General features: G+C 30.2%; 1 protein-coding gene across 3 annotated transcripts in view; it reads right to left on the reverse strand.

Moving 5' to 3' along the window:
* Positions 1-20,401, reverse strand: part of LOC131853764 (uncharacterized) — a 54,709-nt gene that overhangs the window by 25,086 nt on the left and 9,222 nt on the right. For 2 of the 3 annotated variants that reach the window (XM_059204795.1, XM_059204798.1), the window contains exon 2: positions 13,426-13,470. The gene's annotated coding sequence lies outside the window, so the exon portion shown is untranslated. Of the gene's footprint in view, positions 1-13,421; positions 13,471-20,401 lie in introns of all 3 variants that reach the window. The other variant, XM_059204796.1, reaches the window with a different exon arrangement.

Below are 20,401 nucleotides of genomic sequence, written 5' to 3' on the forward strand. Positions count from 1 at the left end.
ATATAAAATATACATAGAAATATAAGTGATAATTATAACTGTATTCAAAAAACATGTCCATTATAGATGCGAAAAATATAACGGATTTTGATATTTTGTTAAATAGAAATTTCGCAAAAAGTCATTGGATCATTGAGTGATTGACAGTTTTGTTACACTAGTAAATTATTTTCACTTGGGTACCTGAACAATGATTCCTTCAATATTTTTAATTAAATATCTAATTTTATTATATCAATACAGAAATTATAAAAATAGGATCTATTTTGCATTTATTTCGTTTTCGATTATATACACAATTATTTCGTCTGCTTTACTAAGATTAACAGAGATAAAAAGTAGCATATGTTCTACGTCATCCAAAGTATACGCCGAATTTCATAATGATTTTTTAAATATATTAATATTACAGCTACCTGTTCTGACTATAAATATTGTTAAAGACACAAGAAATTTGTATAGTCAAATGCTTTTTTATATGTAGAGAAGATAGGTATACAATCATATAGTTTTTGACTTGAAACGTGCAGAAAGCATCTTTTACATAAGATACATACATCTACTTAAGATTAAGAACTGTAATGATAGAAGAATAATAAGTAGATATTGAATAGGTATCAATAGTGTAGTTAATTCTAACTTTAGTTTTGGTTCGGTATATCTTAATTTTGTTATCAGTACATCATTATGGCGTGTAGTCGTAACGTTTCGTGGTGTAGTGGTTTAACATATAGTCTTAAATTATCAGGTGTTCGAAATTAGACATATTAATAACAAGCTGATTCGCTTAATTTGTCTGCCTTTCATAAGAGATACAATTTCAGAAAACAATTTTCATTAATGCTCCACAACTATTTGTTATTATGTTATGTTCTATAGCATAAAGCCTTCCTCTTTTATATATTAGTATTTATATAATATTAGTATAGATGAACTTTTTAGTGTAATTTTATGTGTATTTTTCAAATCAATCAAGACGCGGCGGCATACTAACTAATAAATAACTCCAGTGACTCCAGTAATAAAGTTAATGCAAATTATTGTATCAGATACCGTCTACAAACCAGTAGGTAAATTTAGATTTAGTCATTAGAGCTTTTAATTACTAACTCTACGCTTAAAGGGAAGTACTAGGGGTAAATTTATTACACGTACGTGCATCTGTGCATATCATTGATGATAGTCGATAACTGTGTTGTAATACATTATATAGTTCGATAAATTGAGTATCTAATACTATAACAATTTTTAATACATACTCTTCAACTATATAATGTTCGCATAGATGAAAAATAAATGACTTAAGATAACTATATTGTAAATACATTTTAATATTACCACAGATAACATTATACCTATATAGAAAATACTGAGATCATTTCAAAACATAGGCTTATCTTCGTTTTAATCTTGTTGTTTACATTAATTTCACAAATTTAATTAGAGAAAAGTAGCAGAGAAGACATCCCTGCTACTTTGAATTCAAATATTCTCAGCGATATATCGGCGAATTTGAAACATAATAATAAAAATTTATGTATAATTGACAATATACATTTTGTTCATCATTAATAATATTTACCCCACCAACAATTATTCTCGCCATCAGTTATGATCGACTGGTAGAAAATACGGCATGGTGTAGTCTCCGCCAAATGTACTGTACTACATTTTGTATTGCGTGCATTGAAGTTTAATAATATATATAATAGACACCGACGAAAAGAAAACAGAAATTAAACATAGTTATTTTTTAAATCAGTTAAAATATCAATACATATAAGAGCGTTATAATAATCATTAATTAGTGTTGCAACTATTTACTCTTAACGAATACGTGTTTGCGGTAATCAAAATGTAAATGCGTTGTAACATCATTAGGGTATCTGGGGTCCATTTACACCTGATTGATGGAGTGGTTCAGTCCGTGGGCTAGCGACGGATGGTCTTGTTTTGTTAACACCTCAATTAGAAATTACGAGCCTGCATTATCGATTCGATGTATATTGCAGTTGTATTAAAGGCCTATGCATTACAAGATTTTATTCGTACTAAAGGCTAAAGATTGCATTTACTATAGTAATATTATAGAATGTCTGTCGATTTGTTTTAAACTTTTCAAAATTGAAAAGCTGAATAGATAATAAAGTTTGCATGAAAATTGATTATACCAAGAGGACTTACACTTTTACCATAAAAAAAGTAGACACAGTCACAGATAACAGCGAGATCTATATTCTTATATACATAGATACGAACTCCTTGTACAAACTCATTTACTTTTGTATATATATAGGTATTAGTGTGAGGCTTTATTCGTTTCGCATTTCTGTCCTCTCTATAGCCGCCGAATGCTTGCTTTAAACTCGGTTTCGATTTGAAGGGTAAAATACACTAGTGAAGTTATAGGATTACCATTCATAGCACTACAACTTAGTCCTCAAGAATAGCCATTGAGGGTACTATAGGCATTGCGAGTCAGGATTACTATTTTTCATCTGGACCACCGTCAGCTAGTTCCACTTCGAATTATGAAAAAGAATCTCCTTTATAGCCCTGCCTATATTAAGTCGAGAATTATTTGTCTAATAATTATACTCTGTGTATTTTTTGTCTAATAATTATAGCACAGAAGTGAATATAGTTGATATTTTGGGGGAAAGGGGATTGTTAGTAATGTGGATTGATAACCCCATTGCTAGCAATGTACCATGTCAGGTTGACCTCCACGCGGTTCCTCCTGGAAACCATCGTGACAAATTCCTGGTGAGCTTGTCACGATGGGCTAACTAACCTGACCTCATGTTCATCTTATCATCTTCTACTTGTGCCCCGCCAGCGTAAACCGTTAGCGCAGGCGCAGTTATATTTTTTTTTTTTGGTGATAATGGAATGGTGCACCCACCATTCCATTATCACCCAAAAAAAAAATATAGTTGATATGTATTATGTATACAGTTCAAATGTATGCATTCTAAAATGATACAGAAATAAAATAATTTTTTTCGTTGTACTCACTCAAACAACTGTGTATTGTTTTGTGTACATATTACGATATAATTATATTCCTAAATGTACGCCTAGAATTCTCATTTATTTAAATAGTCTTTAAGATGGATTTTGCTTTTAGCGAGCGAATCCTCGAGTTCTATCGAATCCTTTCCATCCTCCCCTCATGCTAAGATATGACTAAAACCATTCTATTGTATGAGCTATACGTTTCAGATGGCTATTGTCCATTTCTATAAAACAAACTAATATTTATGTACATACACTTACTCGTAAAATTATTAATTAAGCATTGTCTGATCGTGGTTAGGACTCTTTTTATTGCCACGGCTTAACTTAAGGTACATGTATCATGGAATTGTATGAAAAGCTGTTATTCAATGAGCGTGTATTTTCCAACGGTACTCGTAAACATCTAGTGGTGTAAATGTACAAACAAACAATAGTACATTCATTACGCTATGTTTGAAATGTTGGAATCCAGCTTTGAGCTTTACGTTCAACTGAAATGAAGCATTTGTAGCCGCCTAGTGCAAGCTAAAGTTTTCTTTTATAGACGACTTCAAAGAGAGGAGTTTCCCTATATATATTCATGACTGTAATCACACTTGGAGTAGATATATTGATATGTTCTCAGTTCGCTGGGTAATATAGATACGTGTAATTCAACTGAACGCAGCAAGGAACGGAAGTTAGAATTGTCTTTTATTCAAATTTTGTTTCTACATTACTTTCTTACAAATTTATGCACTAACTAAACTAGGGTTTTTTTATTTTAAAACTATATTTTTAGAGTCCAAAAAAGTCATAAATACTTTTAAAACCTAATATTATTCTAATCACTAATATCTATCTAGCATCTAAATATTATATATAATACATAACAAACTTTTATATCTTATCAAAATCTAAGACTTTTCTAAGTGATTTTGTGATTTCTACGCGATGTTTCTGACTCCTACAATCTCTTGTTATATTATATAAAACTTTATCGAACCCTTCCCTTAACATGTGATGTAATTTATGGATTCCTTATCTCATACCTATATAAAGTATCATACACAGGAAAAATTTGATAGTTACTACATTATTTGTCTTTCCAATAGTTTTGCATACTTTATCGGTTTCATTTTTTATGTGTTATATATATGATATTGTCACAAATTCTGAAAAACAAATGGATATGTACAAATTCTCAGGTTTACTAAGTAACGAGAACAATAACCTTGATGAATGACAACCCACCGTGTAAATGAATATATAAATTTTATAGATGCATTTCAAAGTAGAGAATATATTGAAACGTTCTATTCAAAAACAAACAGTGCGTTTGAATTTATATAATTTTGCATTTCTACTGATAGAGAATGACTCGTAAAAGATTTACAGAAAAGCAAATTTTAAGATAACTGCCTACGTTATTTACATTTTAAAATAGACGTAAAAAGAAAATCGCTAGTAAATATGGCAGCTATAAAACTGGTTAGTTCCAGTTACGAAATTATTAAAAACTATTGAAACTACAAATTTATGATTTGTAAACTCATCTGAAAATATTTTTCTTATGAGGTTTAGAACTTCTAAAACTACTGTATTAATTCATTTAAACATGTGTATGAAGCATACGCAATATTAGTCAAATAAACATTGTTCGCACAACAATACGATTCAGTGTAGAACAAATCTAAAATCCTAACGTTCTAGACATATAATATAATAGACATGTACATTTGTTGTCATCAATTATCGCAATCGATATTCTTGAACTCGACCTTTGAAAAATTCACCAACACAATCATTATATTGAAGCAGACATTCTATCTTTTTAACTTTTGTCTATCCAAAGCCGGCAAACAATTATTGTCAAATATTGTTAAGATGACTATCAGACAGTAACAACAAAAAAGGTATTCTAAAAAATTATGCAGCAGAAAACATTACACATACATTTTGATCTTTATACTCAAGTCCATAAGGATAACAATAAAATAATTGATACTTTCTTGTCTGTGGTTGGCTGACACCTCAATTAAAGTAGGCAAACCTCACATTGCAGCATAATAGAGGATCACCGTCTGCCCGTCTGAGGTATAAATCCATTGTATGCTATATAGCACACATCTTAATGGGCTCGTTCGATGATTTCGTACTTATTGTCACTTTCTTCTTTACAGTTACAATTTTAAATTAATAAGAAGTCAAAAAACATTTATAATATCTTTTTTCTATTCATTTAATTGTGTAGATTTGATGAGCGCGCTGTAATATAATATTACATTTCAAATGTTTGGAATTACAGTATCTGATCAATAATTGACAACAAAAATAGATAGCTATCTGGATAGGTACAATACTGACATCGTGTGGGAATAAATTCGTACTTCTGTTGATTAAGATTTCCAATAATATAGTGACGTTTTACCTCTATTCTATTAGAGATACAAAAAGCAAAATAAGAGTAAAGAAAAGGCATGAATTGCCAATTATATAATATTGACGCCAAATAACGACCAGAAAATTAATAGGTCAAAATTAAGAACATAAGTAATGAAAACAAAAATACTTATATTCTGTTAATGACTTAACTACGTAGGAAATTTTGCAAATAATTTAGGTATATATAAAAATTAAAATTAAAATATTAGTTTCTATACTTGTTAAGATAATAGAGAGAAAAACCTTACACGAATTAGATCTTAATTTACTGACGATATTACAAAAACATAAATATAGAACGCGTCGGAACTTTAATCCCACATAGCGTCCACACTTAATGTCTAAAACGGACCGTCCTACAAAAAGATAGACATTGGCGGCACATTGAATGGCATGTGGCATGTACGCGGACGACACTCGCAAATTGTAGCAATTGCCTGTCACGGTACAATCGTGGAGTCAGGTGGACGCAGCTGGCACGCGATACGCTATCTTCAATCGATCACATTTTTAACGATATAACCGTATTTAATGACTGGCAACACTGACTCGATACGTCTCACTACCTTATAACATTATAAATGTGAAAGTTATTATAGCTTTACTAACTTTCAGATATTTTTGTAAAGCTATTTACACGGCCTTTTGGATTTAGTAAAAATATATATTTTAGTTTCACGTTACTATTGTTGTAATGTCCTAGGATGACAGTTATATTACTGGGATAGACTTTGATCAAAGTCATCTGCATATCTTGTATTCTGCAACTAAGTAGTTGGTTTTAAACTGAATTGACGACAGCAGCTGATAAAAGCTGATAGGTTTGATATAAAAGAGGAATATATTAGATTTTTTCCTCATGATGTTACTTGATGTCGCTTCAGCTAAAGATTTTAATGCAAGCAGTTAAATTTTGTAAAATGCTGCATTAGTTTGTCAATATATGTTAAGGTACCATATCGATTCATGAAGTCTAATGCGGCGGGTACGGTGCGTAATTTTAATAATAAAAAACATTAATGAATACCGCACTGCATCTTAATACATCAAATTCTACCGAACCAAACCGCAAGCATCGAGATGTTACCTCAATATTAATGACATCCTTATTATTATTTATTACTCGCTAGCCGTGCTGAATTTTACTCGATGCGGTTATTATAGTTATGATCGTATCCAGTAAGAAAACAACCTATGGCACTGGCTGATAATGTAGCTTTCTATGAGTGAAACCTTTTTGGGATTCAGACAAAATATAAAATATTTTCTCTTTAATATTTAGTTAAAAAAATACCGCATCGCACCAATCAACGAGCTACTTTTGCACCATGACTCGAATATCGAATCCTAACGCATCTCATAAGAAAATGTCATTAATCAATGAACGCGCCGAACAAGAAACTCCTTCAATTACGAGTCTCCAATCGAAAAGCTAGCAAAAACGACTCTTATAGATAAATAGCAAAATAACAGCCTCAAAAGACGGCGAAGAGTTTGATTTATCATTCTTGTTAATCAAATGGCAATCAAAGATCCATTACCATGATTCTATTATTCGACAACAATTAGAACACGAAAGCGTGATGCGGTGTCTTATGGCGATCTTTGACCTCTGTAACTCTTGACCACCTTGTTGTAACAGTTGTAATGTTCAACAACTCTTCATATTTAATTATACGTAAGTGCATTAAGCGGGCATATTTATGAGATCCGTCCATTACAGATGACAATTTTAAAATGTTATATAGTAAAATCAACATTTTCCTGTAAAACTTTATCTTTCTTTTATTATTGTTATTTCAGATACTTTGTGGAAATACATGCTACAAATATATTAGGTGTCTCAGGCATCCATAGGCTACGGTAACAGATGAGCCGTATGCTTTTTTGCTAACATCGTAGTATAAAAAAAGAAATATAAACCTACTTTTTTTTCCTCAAAAATGAAATTGTAATTATTAAAGTGATAACAATTGCGCACTCTTTTTCTTTTTATTTTAGAGTACTCTGAACTAACTAAGAGTATTTAGAAATTTCATAAAAGAATCAAATTACTTCTATTTTAAAGTATTAAAATTCTTTTTTATAGGCTTTTGAGGTGAAGAGGCAAGGGCAAAATTTCTTGGACTGTACTTTTTATACAACTTACGTCATCCTATCATAATAACAATTTATTTGTAACAAATACATCCTATACTTACATTTTATTTATATTTATACTTTTCAAATAAAATTTAAAAGTGTATTTTCAAATTTGAAAATAAATACCTATATTTGAAAACAGTGAAAACTTGTTTTCCCCTACATCATCATCCGATACAGCAGACATCATGATACTCGAACTCAATATACCCAATCAATATTAGCATTTCGTATGTAAACGTTTGTATAGACACGGGAGGTTAGAATGACGTCAGAGGCCGTCATTTAAGTCAAATCAGTATTTTAAGTCAAACGAAGCATTATGTAGGGATGTGACTTTCTACATAAAATATCGATTACGAATATTATTTTCATGCTACATATTATAATAATCTAATAAAACAATCACCTTTGATTATCTTAAATTATTTTATGTAATATAGTTTATAGTACTTGTTACATTCAAAAATGTGAGCACAGGGTGGGTTTATATCTTTTCAAGCAAGATATCTTTTCCAGCCCACCTAACGCTGTGACATAGGTGGTAGTTAGCAGGCAACAATAGTGCTTGTGCGACACTATTCTGTTTACAGTAAAAAAAATACAACAAACACACGAATAAACTGTTTTATTACGAGTGCCGTTGTTTTGTTTTTTTTTTCTAGATCACAGCTTGATGTTGTTCACGTGGTCTGATGAAAAAAAGTTAGTGTATTAAAATTACATTTATATTACCAATTTTTTTTCCCATAAGAGATTTATTTATTCACATTCCTAATCATTATTATGCTTTGAATAATAAACTAGTTAAAACTCTTCAAAGTCAACATGAAAAAAATTCAAATATTTCTTTTAGAACAAAGTTAATTGATTTACGTTTCTGGATATTAATCGGAAATTGATTTGCATTTTTGTTGTTTATCGAAAAATAATTAAGAGAAATGATATGCATATAATTTATTATCTCGACTCTTAAGATTCAACATTCGTTCATATAAGTTCAAATTTGGCTTATACCAATAATTTTGAACATTTGATATAGTTCTCTAGTCATAATAATATACTGTAGGTTATCCTCTGTTGGATAGATACAGATGTTACTTGACCACAGTAATACCTATTAACGATCATCTAGGAATAAAGTTACACAAGTAGTTAGGTGTTTTTTTATTACTATAATATTTCCCATTTGTATTATGAAACTAAAACTTCTTTCTCGTACTATACTTCGGTACTATAATCATCATCTGCTTCTTCCTTATCCCATTTACTTGGGATCGGCGTAATGTTTTACTCTCCCATTCAGGCCTGTTCGCAGTCATCTCATTATTTACTCCCTTTCTTATCATATCATTCACACAGTCCATCCATCTCTGTTATGGCCTTCCTCTATCCTTCTTTCGCTACTATAATAATTGTATAGATTTTGATTTGCAATTTCTATAAAGCTGTTGATTATCTAATCATCTTATTTTATAATAATGATGAAGACTACTTTGTATATGAATATTAGAGTAACAGTTTCTTGTCTGCAAACTCAAGTTCTCAACCAGTCGATTATTGACTGTCCTGCAAATGGCTGTAAAAAACCACATACCACAGAAGGCGCGCGCGCATGATTGCCTGCGCTTGCCTACGTTGCACTGGGAGCGTCGTGTATGACATCGATCGCGTGCCGACACTCATACGCAGCTAATGCCACTTTGCGGTTGGATACAGTGGGATTACCATTGTAACGTAACGACCATCCATACATGATATACCTACCACAAATAAGACAGCTTTGATAGTTTGTAACGTATGGTGTTTTATAACATATAGAATAACTAAATATATCTATACCAATATTATAAAGAGATACTAACAATAATGTGTAGTAGGTACTACTGATTCAAGTTGAAATTTATCGGGGAATGTTTTAGACTATATAACGCTAAGATAAGAACGGAGATGTAATGAAAAAATTTGCACAAACGGAGAATTTGACGCAGATGAAGTTAGTTTTATCAATATTATGTTATCTGTGGTTTTATCTAAAGAAATCTGTGTAAGAGCTTACAGATACCTATTTAGGTACTCAGAAAAACTTTAGATAACGACTACTATCCGCCTCGTCCGTCTTCGCAAGGGTGTACAAGTACGAGTATTATACATATAAACCTTCGTCTTGAATCACTCTATCTTTTGCTAACAACTGCAAAAAAACCCGTGGCGAAGTTTAAAAGATCTAAGCGAACACACAGCGGAATTGACTACATTTTATACTATGCAAAGATTACTCCAGATCTACAACATACATAGATTGCACATAAACTTTAGTTCAGTGTTTTGATTCAATAAAATAAAATGGCATTATGATGAAATACATATATTGAAAAACGTGCAATTTTCTTGCTAGTTCTTCTCAATTGAATCTCTATACTGATCTGGACGTTAGGGAAAAATTATAATACAAAATAAATTAAGTTCATAAACAGCTAAAATGTCCTACACGAGTAAATGTTTTTTTAATTTGAATTTGAGTACTTACGTAATATCTTCACTGCCGCGTTACATTACAGGTAAAACCGAATGTCAAAACAGCATAAATAATAATTAAATTACTAAATATTTATAAACTGGACAAGTACCTAGTTACATCACACATATTTGAGGAAAGACATTGAATATACTGACTGAAATACAATAAGGAGCAGCGCGATAAATATTTGATGTTTGAATATTAAATTACCTAATTAATTGTAATATGAGCATCCATATCGTATATTGATTTACGAGAAATTGGATTTGTTAATTTCATAATGATATTTCCTATCCGCTTAATTATAGATATATTATTTGTTGTCGGTTTCAAACTATAAATTTATTACACATGTTATCTAGGAAATGAAATCCAGTTTAAATTTTATTAAATAAAATGTCATGCGACTGTTTTGATACATTTGCTATAGATCTGTTATATCTTAAATAATTAAAAAAAAACTTAATATTAATTAAATGTTTTGACATGTCAGTTATCCAATAATAACACTTAAAAAACAACTTTGTTAAAATTTTGATTATTATTGACATAATTAAATATAGGAATTATTTTATACAACTGCAAATATGATAAGATATTTTAAAAATAAATAGCGTAGGCACAGTAAAATGTTAGCAACTTTGTACTTTAAAAGATGGGATGCTGTAAAACCAAAGGATACCCTTTAATCTGTAAATTTTATGACGGCTATTAATTTCACGATAGTTTATATGGGTGTCTTAAAAGATTGTGGCTCAGCTTCATAACCCACATAAAGATACTTCCTGAAATTAACTATGCTACATTGTTCGAAGAAAATCCAAAAGGGCGCGACACTTGACGTGTAATAATGTGTCAATGTCTCTTATGTAAATTATTACCGTGCAAAGCATATGCAACCTTGCAACCAGCTTGTGTGAGCCCACGTATAACTCTTACTTCCTGTTTAATTGTGATTGCGGCGAGAAAATCAATGCTAAATCTTTATCGTATAATAAAAAAATATTTAATCAGTACTGTACTTCCATGAATTAGTTAGTCACTTTAGACCCCATATATATTCATACAAACAAATAGAACCTTTATTAATGAATTAGACAATGATATTACATGATATACTACCTAATTCAATGTATGCTACCAGTATGATTCTAGATTACAAAAATCCTTCAAAGCGGTATAGAATTACCTAAAATATACTCAAATGTTTTTTTGGGTAATTAAAAAACATATCATAATCTTTGTGCTATCCAAAATCAGTTAATAAACTATTCTTGTATTGATCTATTAAATTATGTTAAAAATATGAACGAGAAGATATTTATCATGACATAATTATTAATGAGCCAAACCCTTCCATTTACATGAAGCTATCTACATTTCATATTGCTGTAACTTAATAAGTCTATAATTTACTTTAGTCTAATTGATACTTGACAGCGGTCGCAAACGGCCATATATGAAGTAACTAGCCCCAAGTATTAATATCCTGGCTGGATTGTTATTATCCATAACAAGCCAACAATTAGCGTTTGTATATCTGTACGCGTTATTGGAAACTGATTTAATTTCGCATTCCTTAGTTTAGGAGATTCTAATTGCTGTAAAGTATGCAATGCGTGCATTGTTTTCTGATCTGCAAAACCTAATTTACATTACGAAACTATAATCATGAATGATACTCTTTTGTAATTTATTTATTGCCTGTTCAATTTTTCAACATTTGAAATTACTTTATCTGCTGTGTGGTAATAAAAATATTTTTTTGCCATACAAGTTGACGGTCCACCGGATGGTATGTGATAACCCTCTACCTGTATATGAACAGCACTATGGATATTACGACATCACGTCACGCTAGTAATTTAAATTTTATCTATTTATTTATTACAGGCTACTAGGGCCATATTATGAATATCTTACAGACTAACATTCATGTGAGTTAATATTATAAAACTAACATATTGAAATTGATCCTGTGGTCACGGAACTGACGACGGCTATTTGCCATGGTAGCGCAGATACACCACATCCTTCGGCCAGTAGTCCTCCTTCATGAAGGTGGGCAGTATGTAATGGTAATGCGTTGCCATTGCCATAATCTAAGATGTTACGCCTTCATATACTGTAATTTCACTGCCTTATCTCTTTACCCTTCAATCATAATAGATCTTACAAAGCAAGCTTCTTGGCGAATGAACTAGGCAGACGACTTTTTAGAGACTACCCAGAGGTTGTCTGTAAAAAGTGCGAGTGATTTCACTCTAGTAAAATAGTAACTTTACCAGCGTAAAATCACTATAAACTATATGTATATCAAAATACTGTTTAAAAATTTTTAAAGTAGAAGAAACAGCATATTGTTTACCTATATGTGCTTATATATTTTTATTAGGTGTTTCATTAATATAATTAGTTAATAAAATTTTATCTGTAACTTAAGTATGTATCATTAAATACTTTACTTACTATTAAACTGGTAAAGATTATGTACATGTATCTACATAAGAATCGTGCATACAGTACATATTAAAAATGCTAATCTAATACTATTTATATAAAAAATCATATCATAATGTTTCTTAATGAACTCTTTCAAACAGCTTCACTGCTTTCTATAAAAAATATTAGTCCATCTTTTTGTATTTAATGTAAATTGGTAATAGAAATTTTTGGATTAAATATTTGGTATACTGTGGTAGGCCTAAAAATAGGTTGATAGATAGTTTTTATATACCTAGAACTCTACCTAGAATTGTTTTTTACTATACATAATGTATATTATAAAATCACGTTTGACTGGTCAGTAATATATTTTGTGATTTTTTATGTATAGAAGTACTTAATCAAATAGTCAAAAAAAGATAGGTTGCTTTATATAATTACATGTAGTAGAATTACTACTACGAGTACGTGTATTTTTAAAGTATTTATACATTGCCTATGCGCATCCTGTGCTCCCGTATTATTACAGAGAGTCACCAGGCGACGTTTGAGACAACTTATCAATTAGATCTAGCATGAAATTAAATGTCATGCTATGTAACTTATGAAACTGCAGTTACCTTATTATATTGTATGTAAAAAATATATGATCTAGTCAAGATTCATGTAAATAAACTTATTATACATTTACTTTGCTATATCAAAAACATCAAAAGTTTTTCATGTTACGTTACTTATCATATAGAATTAGACAATATAAATAGAAGTAAACAAGAAAAGTATGTTAATGATCCAAATAAATTATAATATTTTTATTCTATAGATGACAAGATTACATTCACTAAATAAGGTAGGTATATTCACTTACTTACTTATTTACGACTTCATTTTATTTTCCGTTGATGTTATCTTCATATCTGCAATCAACAAAAATATGGTTTTACGTTTGGTATGGTGGTACTTACATAGAAGATATATGTGAAAATATATTAAGGGTGGATTTTATCATCGTAATAGAATACAAAACAAGAAATTGCATAAGCGATAAGGCCGCCTTTTGTACCCTTTTATTTTAATTACTCTATTAATGTAATTTTTCCTGGTGCAATAAAGAGTATATAAATAAATAAATAAATAAACAATATTTTATCTATGGATTGTGCGCGTTAATCTCAGAAATGAATTATACAATTTGACTGCGGTTGTCACTAATGTGTTGTGGTCAGTTTCGCTTAAAATTTGTTTGTTTTATTCCAATAATATATGAAATGCACGAATTAGACACCTAACATCCAAAAGATCAGGATCAGGATCGGATAATGAAAAAACTAAGTATATTTGCTTAGTTAGTTCAATTACAATTGGCGTTATACAATAAGTAAGCGAATCAGAAATAGCATAACAGTTGGTTATGAGCGTTTTTATGTAATGTTACCAAAAATACAATGTGGTTTGTTTTAGGTTTCAAACTGGGTTATAATGTAACCGTTGTAATGTAACAGTTAATGAATAGGAATACTTGACTATTAGTTAGTTTTTATAGTATACTTCAAGTTATTGGTACCTGGTGATAATAATAGTTTACAGTGCGGTGTTTAAGTAGTACATATTAGGTATGTATTGTTCATATATACGTAATATGTATATTTTAAATAAATAAAATTTTTTCGATGATTTAAAAGTAATATGAATTTTCAGTAAAAAATAAGTATTTTGTTAACTAGAATTATGTTTAAATATTTTCACAAACATTATTTTCCTTAACTAATCTATATATTTTGATATTATCTAAACTACAATTAAATATTAATTAACTACTGCAAATTTCTTATTGTCACTAGTTATTATGAATATTCACAACAAAATTCTAAGGCACATTTCTAGCTACAAATGTATGCGCATAATTGTAATGGATATCTGTATTTTAATTTGATTTAGATTTGTGTAATGGTGATATCATTACCTCGTACGATGAGTCAAGTTTGTCATATATTTTAAAAAGCTTTTTAAAAACCACTTTGTTTTGCAGTACTAGTCAACAATTAAACAACAGTGTTGATGTCACAAATCCATTAAAGTTATGAGTTTCTTTGCAAAATTTGGACCATTTAACAGTAGTAGAGGTCTGTATGTATAGTTAGATGATGTTGTTGTTTGTTCTTTTTTAAAATATGATTCATAATTATAGACTTGACATACTTTACAAACGGTTACAATTTTGTAACTCTTTCTATAAAGACAAGTAAGTATGAATATATAATAAATGCACTAGCTTTACTTGCGACTTCGGCTACGTAGAATTAGTATTACGATTAGTATAATAGAGCAATAGATATTTTACTTGAGATAATATTATTCCCGATAAACTTTTCAGTTAGTTCAAGTTTTATTTTAGTAATAATTGTAGTTAGGTTCTTCGCCAAGATTAAATCTATCTGTATACTAAAATATCAACATTGTTTCAGAGGTTTAGATGTAAAAAAGTAACAGATATCCAGAGTAATTTTCGCATTTGAAATATTACAATGGATAGTAGCTAATAAGCAAATATATCCAGTAGCAATCTATTTATTTCAATAATCATAGACAATAAAAAATCTACCCAGTGTCTACGTGCCTATGGGAGGTCTGTCGTAAGTCTAGAAGCAGTAGGTATTGTTTTTGTTAACTAAACAAACCATTATGTTAATGATCTCATAATCAAATATTGTAAAGCATCATAATTGTACTTTCATGTTGAACTAAATTCGTTTGTCGACTTCTGCTTGCCTTCTGCTTACGAACTATTTGGTAAAATTAAAAATACCGCTATTACTTAGAATAAATTTACTTATGATGGCTACACAAATAAACTATATATCCGCGTTCATAGTTCGTTCACTTAGAGAACAATTATTATGGAACCAAGCGGAGCATACATGTCTTATATTTTTTTTATTAATATTATGCTTTATATGTACCTCATTAAGAATCATTTTAGTTGTAACGATTATAGTGTATTTTTATGATGGGTGCGCTATGGTAGGATGGGCGGCACTGAACCGGTACAAATAAGTAGCCAGAATGCTCGCGTGCTTAAAGCTTTCTTCCTCGTTATTACCGGAAATATAGTGAAGAAATTGATAAATATTTCATTAATATTTATTATTCAGTATTACTGTTGAGTCTTTAGTTATTACTTTTTATAAAGAATTCTTGTATTTTTATTACGTTTTGTTGATATAAACATCGTAATATACACTCACTCTATTATTAAGTATATCTATCCGGGCTGTTGTAACTGGCTAATCAAAAATGTATATTTTTTATTCTAAATTTGTATTTAAATTTATAGATATAGAAAGATCCTATATATTTCTACGTTACTAAAAACTTCTACAAAACATCTTTCCCACCCACTGTTACTCTAGCTTGTTAATCCTTATCGTGAACATATTTACGATGCACGAACTATATCGGTTACTTCTGCACTTCGTTACTAATTATAATTATTTGTTATCTACAAATAGTAATATTACAGAGATTAGATATTAATTTAGTGTCTTCAGTGAACGATTTCATGCCTGAGTACCAAAAAGATTATAGCTAAAACCATATAACCACTGTCTGGACTTTAATTTTATGTCATAAGATTGGTCCAGAGTGTCTCGTCTGCAAACTGCAGTAACTAGCAAACACATTGCCAGTTTCCCACAGTTGAGTAAATTCATAAACCGCACTGCTCTGTGAAGGGCAACGTATCGTGGCTAATATTATGTAATAAGCATGCTTCGAGCGTCGGTCGTCGTAAATGAGGGTGCATCCGTAGTAATAGCAAGTATGTCTGACACCAGTAGTTAAACTTTAGTTAACTTGTATTCACATAAAATCAAATGGATATAGTAACAGGGAAGAACAATAAAATAAAATATTTTTTACTACTTTTGCATGCCAAAAGTGATTCTGCTCCAGGACTACTTACTGACTTATGTCATTTAATCAACCTTTGACACCTCGGGTTTAAAAATAATTTCATATTTCATATGACATTCATCTAATGTTTTTAAAGAACTACGAAGTATAATAAAATAATATTTTTGTTTACATATTCTTTTAGATTTTTTTATATGAATAATAATTAGCAAATTGAAATTATATTAACGAAACGTAGGTGATGGAGCTTGGGATCTAGAAATGAAATACCAGTTGAATGTTACGTTTACTTTAAAAATGTATAGGTAACTACCGAAGGTAGAATATCTAATGTTCTTTTTTACTTTACCTTGGCTAGGTACTTACATGATATTGTAAAATACGGCATTGAACATGTTTTTCATAATGCACAAGAGAAATTGGATGCGAGTTTGAGTACAGAATACCAATATACATTGCACACAATATTTGCAATCACTTTGAAATTACCAATGAATACAAATATATCTATCTACTCTATATATAAATATTTACTGCTTAAAAATCACCAGTTCATTAGAAAGTACTAATTAAAATAAACACCGGATTGCGTCTGATAAAATTTCACTTCGTATACAATCGGAAATAGTTTGTGGAGAAAATGACATGTATATTATATAAAGTATAATTTCTTAATTTTTCGTCACATTAAAATATGTGAGTCATTTAATAGTTATATCAACCTGATTATTGATTATTAATGAAATATATAACAACAACATAATATTTACTATAACCGATACAATGTTGATGAAAATATTTTGTAATAAAGGACATAAAATACCAGCGAATTTAGAATTTCCTTGTTTTGGATATTATCTGAAAAAATAAGCACTATAGACATGAAATGCGATTACATATGCTAGTGATTAACCTTCTCAATTTACACACATGTAACTTTTGATACACTTGTATACAAAATAACATACATTTTTTTTTTATACAAACGTAACATTGTTGGGAGTGTCAACAAATAGTGGGGTCAGTAATCGACTGTTAATATTCAAGACATACTTACTATTCGTGATCTGAATGTCTGCGTGAGGTATTTACCACATGTTTATATGCTCCTCATATGTTAAAACAATTTTGGCTATTTGCAAATTGATGGCCGCATTAATCGAATAGCTGATATCATCGTGGGACGTGATTCGTTCATGAGTGGATAATAACTCCATTTAACTGTTTTGCAAAGAGATTTACGTTACGTCATTTGAGTTATCTGGTTAATGTAATTATTTATGTTTTACAAAACTTTGTAAATTAGCTTGCAATTTAGGTATATACACATATTAAGTATTGATTGAAATGCATTATTTGTGACATTTTATAAGTGTGAAGTTAATAAACGTGAAGTAGATATACCTATAACATAATCAAGCTGTCATGGATATTCAGAATATACATGTAATATTTAAGAAAATAATTTGAATAATTTGTGCGTTATATAACAGAAAATGAAGACGACATTGACAGTTACGCAACTTGATCAATTGATTAATTATGTATACTTGATTATTTTGTATTAATTAATTAATTAGAATAATATCCGGTTAGCATGATATTTTACCTCCACGTAGAAAACGTTGGGCGACCGAATTAAACTCGCATTAAAATTAGTGTTGGTCTAGGTTGCATTTTAATATTTTTTTATCCCACAATAAAACGGTGGTATTCAGTGTACGTAATTATTAATGTACCAGCTGACCCGCGCGACTTCGTCTGCATCACACTTATCATTATATATCGGCCAATTTACATAATATATTTTTAAATTATAGCCTATGGGTTATTCTATACTGGGTACTGTAAAGTTTCATCAAATTTCGATTTTGCGTGAAAGAGTGAAATTATTAAATTTCAATGTAAAGAAATAATTATTTTTTGTTATAAGTAGCAAGACTTCTGTAAGTAGATAGACTTTGGCTAAAATCGCCTGCGGGTATGTTTGTCTCACGTATTTATAAGTCGTGTTTCGATTAAAGGTTGAATTATTACAGTAAATTTGGGGTGTACAGAGATATGACATCATAGTCCTCATGCATAACGTCCGTAGAAACGCATGAAGCGTTTTTTTTTATATCATGATGGTGCCAACCAAGCACACAGCCTACCTTATTGTAAACGGTTACCATAGTCTGGGAGTGTAAAGACTTCTCTGGTGTAGTATATAGGGGACGGTTGCCACTTCCCATCGGGTGGGCCGCCATTTTATTTGACTATATAAAAAACTATATTCTACAGTAATAATACTATATATATACATCAGTTTTCAAACGAGAGATATTGCGGTACTTACTTCTCTCTTGTAATGGCATCTTGCGGTAATTCAATTTGTCAGAGCCCGAGCATAATTGGTTTGAGTCCGCAACATTCATACAACACTTTTACAAGCGGTAATTAATAGCTTATCATTAGACGTAGTAAGCGTGTTTGGCACATTAGTAATATATAAATAGCTGCATAATCACTTGTCGGCATTTGGAAAACTACTTGCCCAGTTCCTTAGCTAAATATTTATTGTAACCAAATCGATATTTTTACTCATTTCCGGATAAAGTACAGTATGTCAAAAAAGACGAATAAAATCTGTAATGGACCAGTATAGGAAAATATACTAATCAATTTCAAAAAGGAATCAATTTGATAATAATATTTTGATAATAATTGACTGATTGCTGAAAAACCGGTAATTACTTTCGGGACTTTAAAGTAATCGTAAATAAACTTGTAAATATTCTTATAGATAAGATAACTTTAAATTACTATAATAAAAAAAAATACTACAGCAAAGGATGTTAGAGAAACTATAGTGTCTGAATATATTAAGATTATTTCAAATTTATGATTTAATAATTTTATTAATACATTATATTAACTCCTTAGGCTAGGCATTTATAAATTTTACATTATGAATACAGTAGCGAAATGTATCTAGCTCATCACTACATAACACCTGGGGGCGAAGTCAATCCTAATCGCATTATAGCAATAAATGAGAAGAATGTCTGTGTAATTAATTGTCTAAATGTAGTTCGCAGTTATCTAATTTCAGATCATATTAAATAAATTACATATTCATTTAAACGATCATTTTTTTACTTGATGAATAAATTAAATGAAAATTTCTTGATAATAGCAATAGCCCTATCTACTTTCTGTTAAATGGAATGAGTACCAAAATCAGAGCATAATTAAGAGTCCCTAAAATACAAACATAGAAAGTAAAGATAGTTAGCATATCTTCTGAAAGTTACTCCATTTGAATAAAAATAATACAGCTTAGAATAAGAAACGCTGAATTATCACCTACACACAAATGATCTTAAATTTCATTAAAATTAATCAGTTTAGTTGTGAAAAGGTGACGCAGATATAGACAGACTTCGCATATAATTCACTAGTTGACATTTCTGTAGATTCAAATAGTAGGTGTCCAAAATTCACAAGATGAGTCTAGTTGTAAGCAATTAATTTCACATTTGTATGCTGACGACGTGATGGAAGTCGTGATGTCTGACGACCAACTTTTACTGTCTAAACTTCATACACTACAACTAGAGCGTGATTTGCATACTTACCATTCAATACGCTAATGCCGTATCCCGATTTTTGAGCACATTTGCATAAAAATAATTTCCACAAATGGCAAAAAGGCGAAAGTCGTTACGATCGAAAAATTAGACTGTATTTTCTATGGTTTACATCCAACATTTACATGTTAAGACACCTTTACCAGATCGTATTAGGTCCGCACTATTGTACGAGGTAGATCTGACTGATACATTACTACTAAGGAGAGCAATGGACTTCTTAATAAAATATCCTCCTTAAACTACTTTATCTGCTTTATATTTCCCTTTTAATCCCAAAGAATTTGACAAAATAAATATATCA

The sequence above is a fragment of the Achroia grisella genome, unplaced genomic scaffold (genome assembly GCF_030625045.1).
Source record: "Achroia grisella isolate CSIRO2021 unplaced genomic scaffold, CSIRO_AGI_Agris_v1 utg906, whole genome shotgun sequence".
NCBI lineage: Eukaryota > Metazoa > Arthropoda > Insecta > Lepidoptera > Pyralidae > Achroia > Achroia grisella.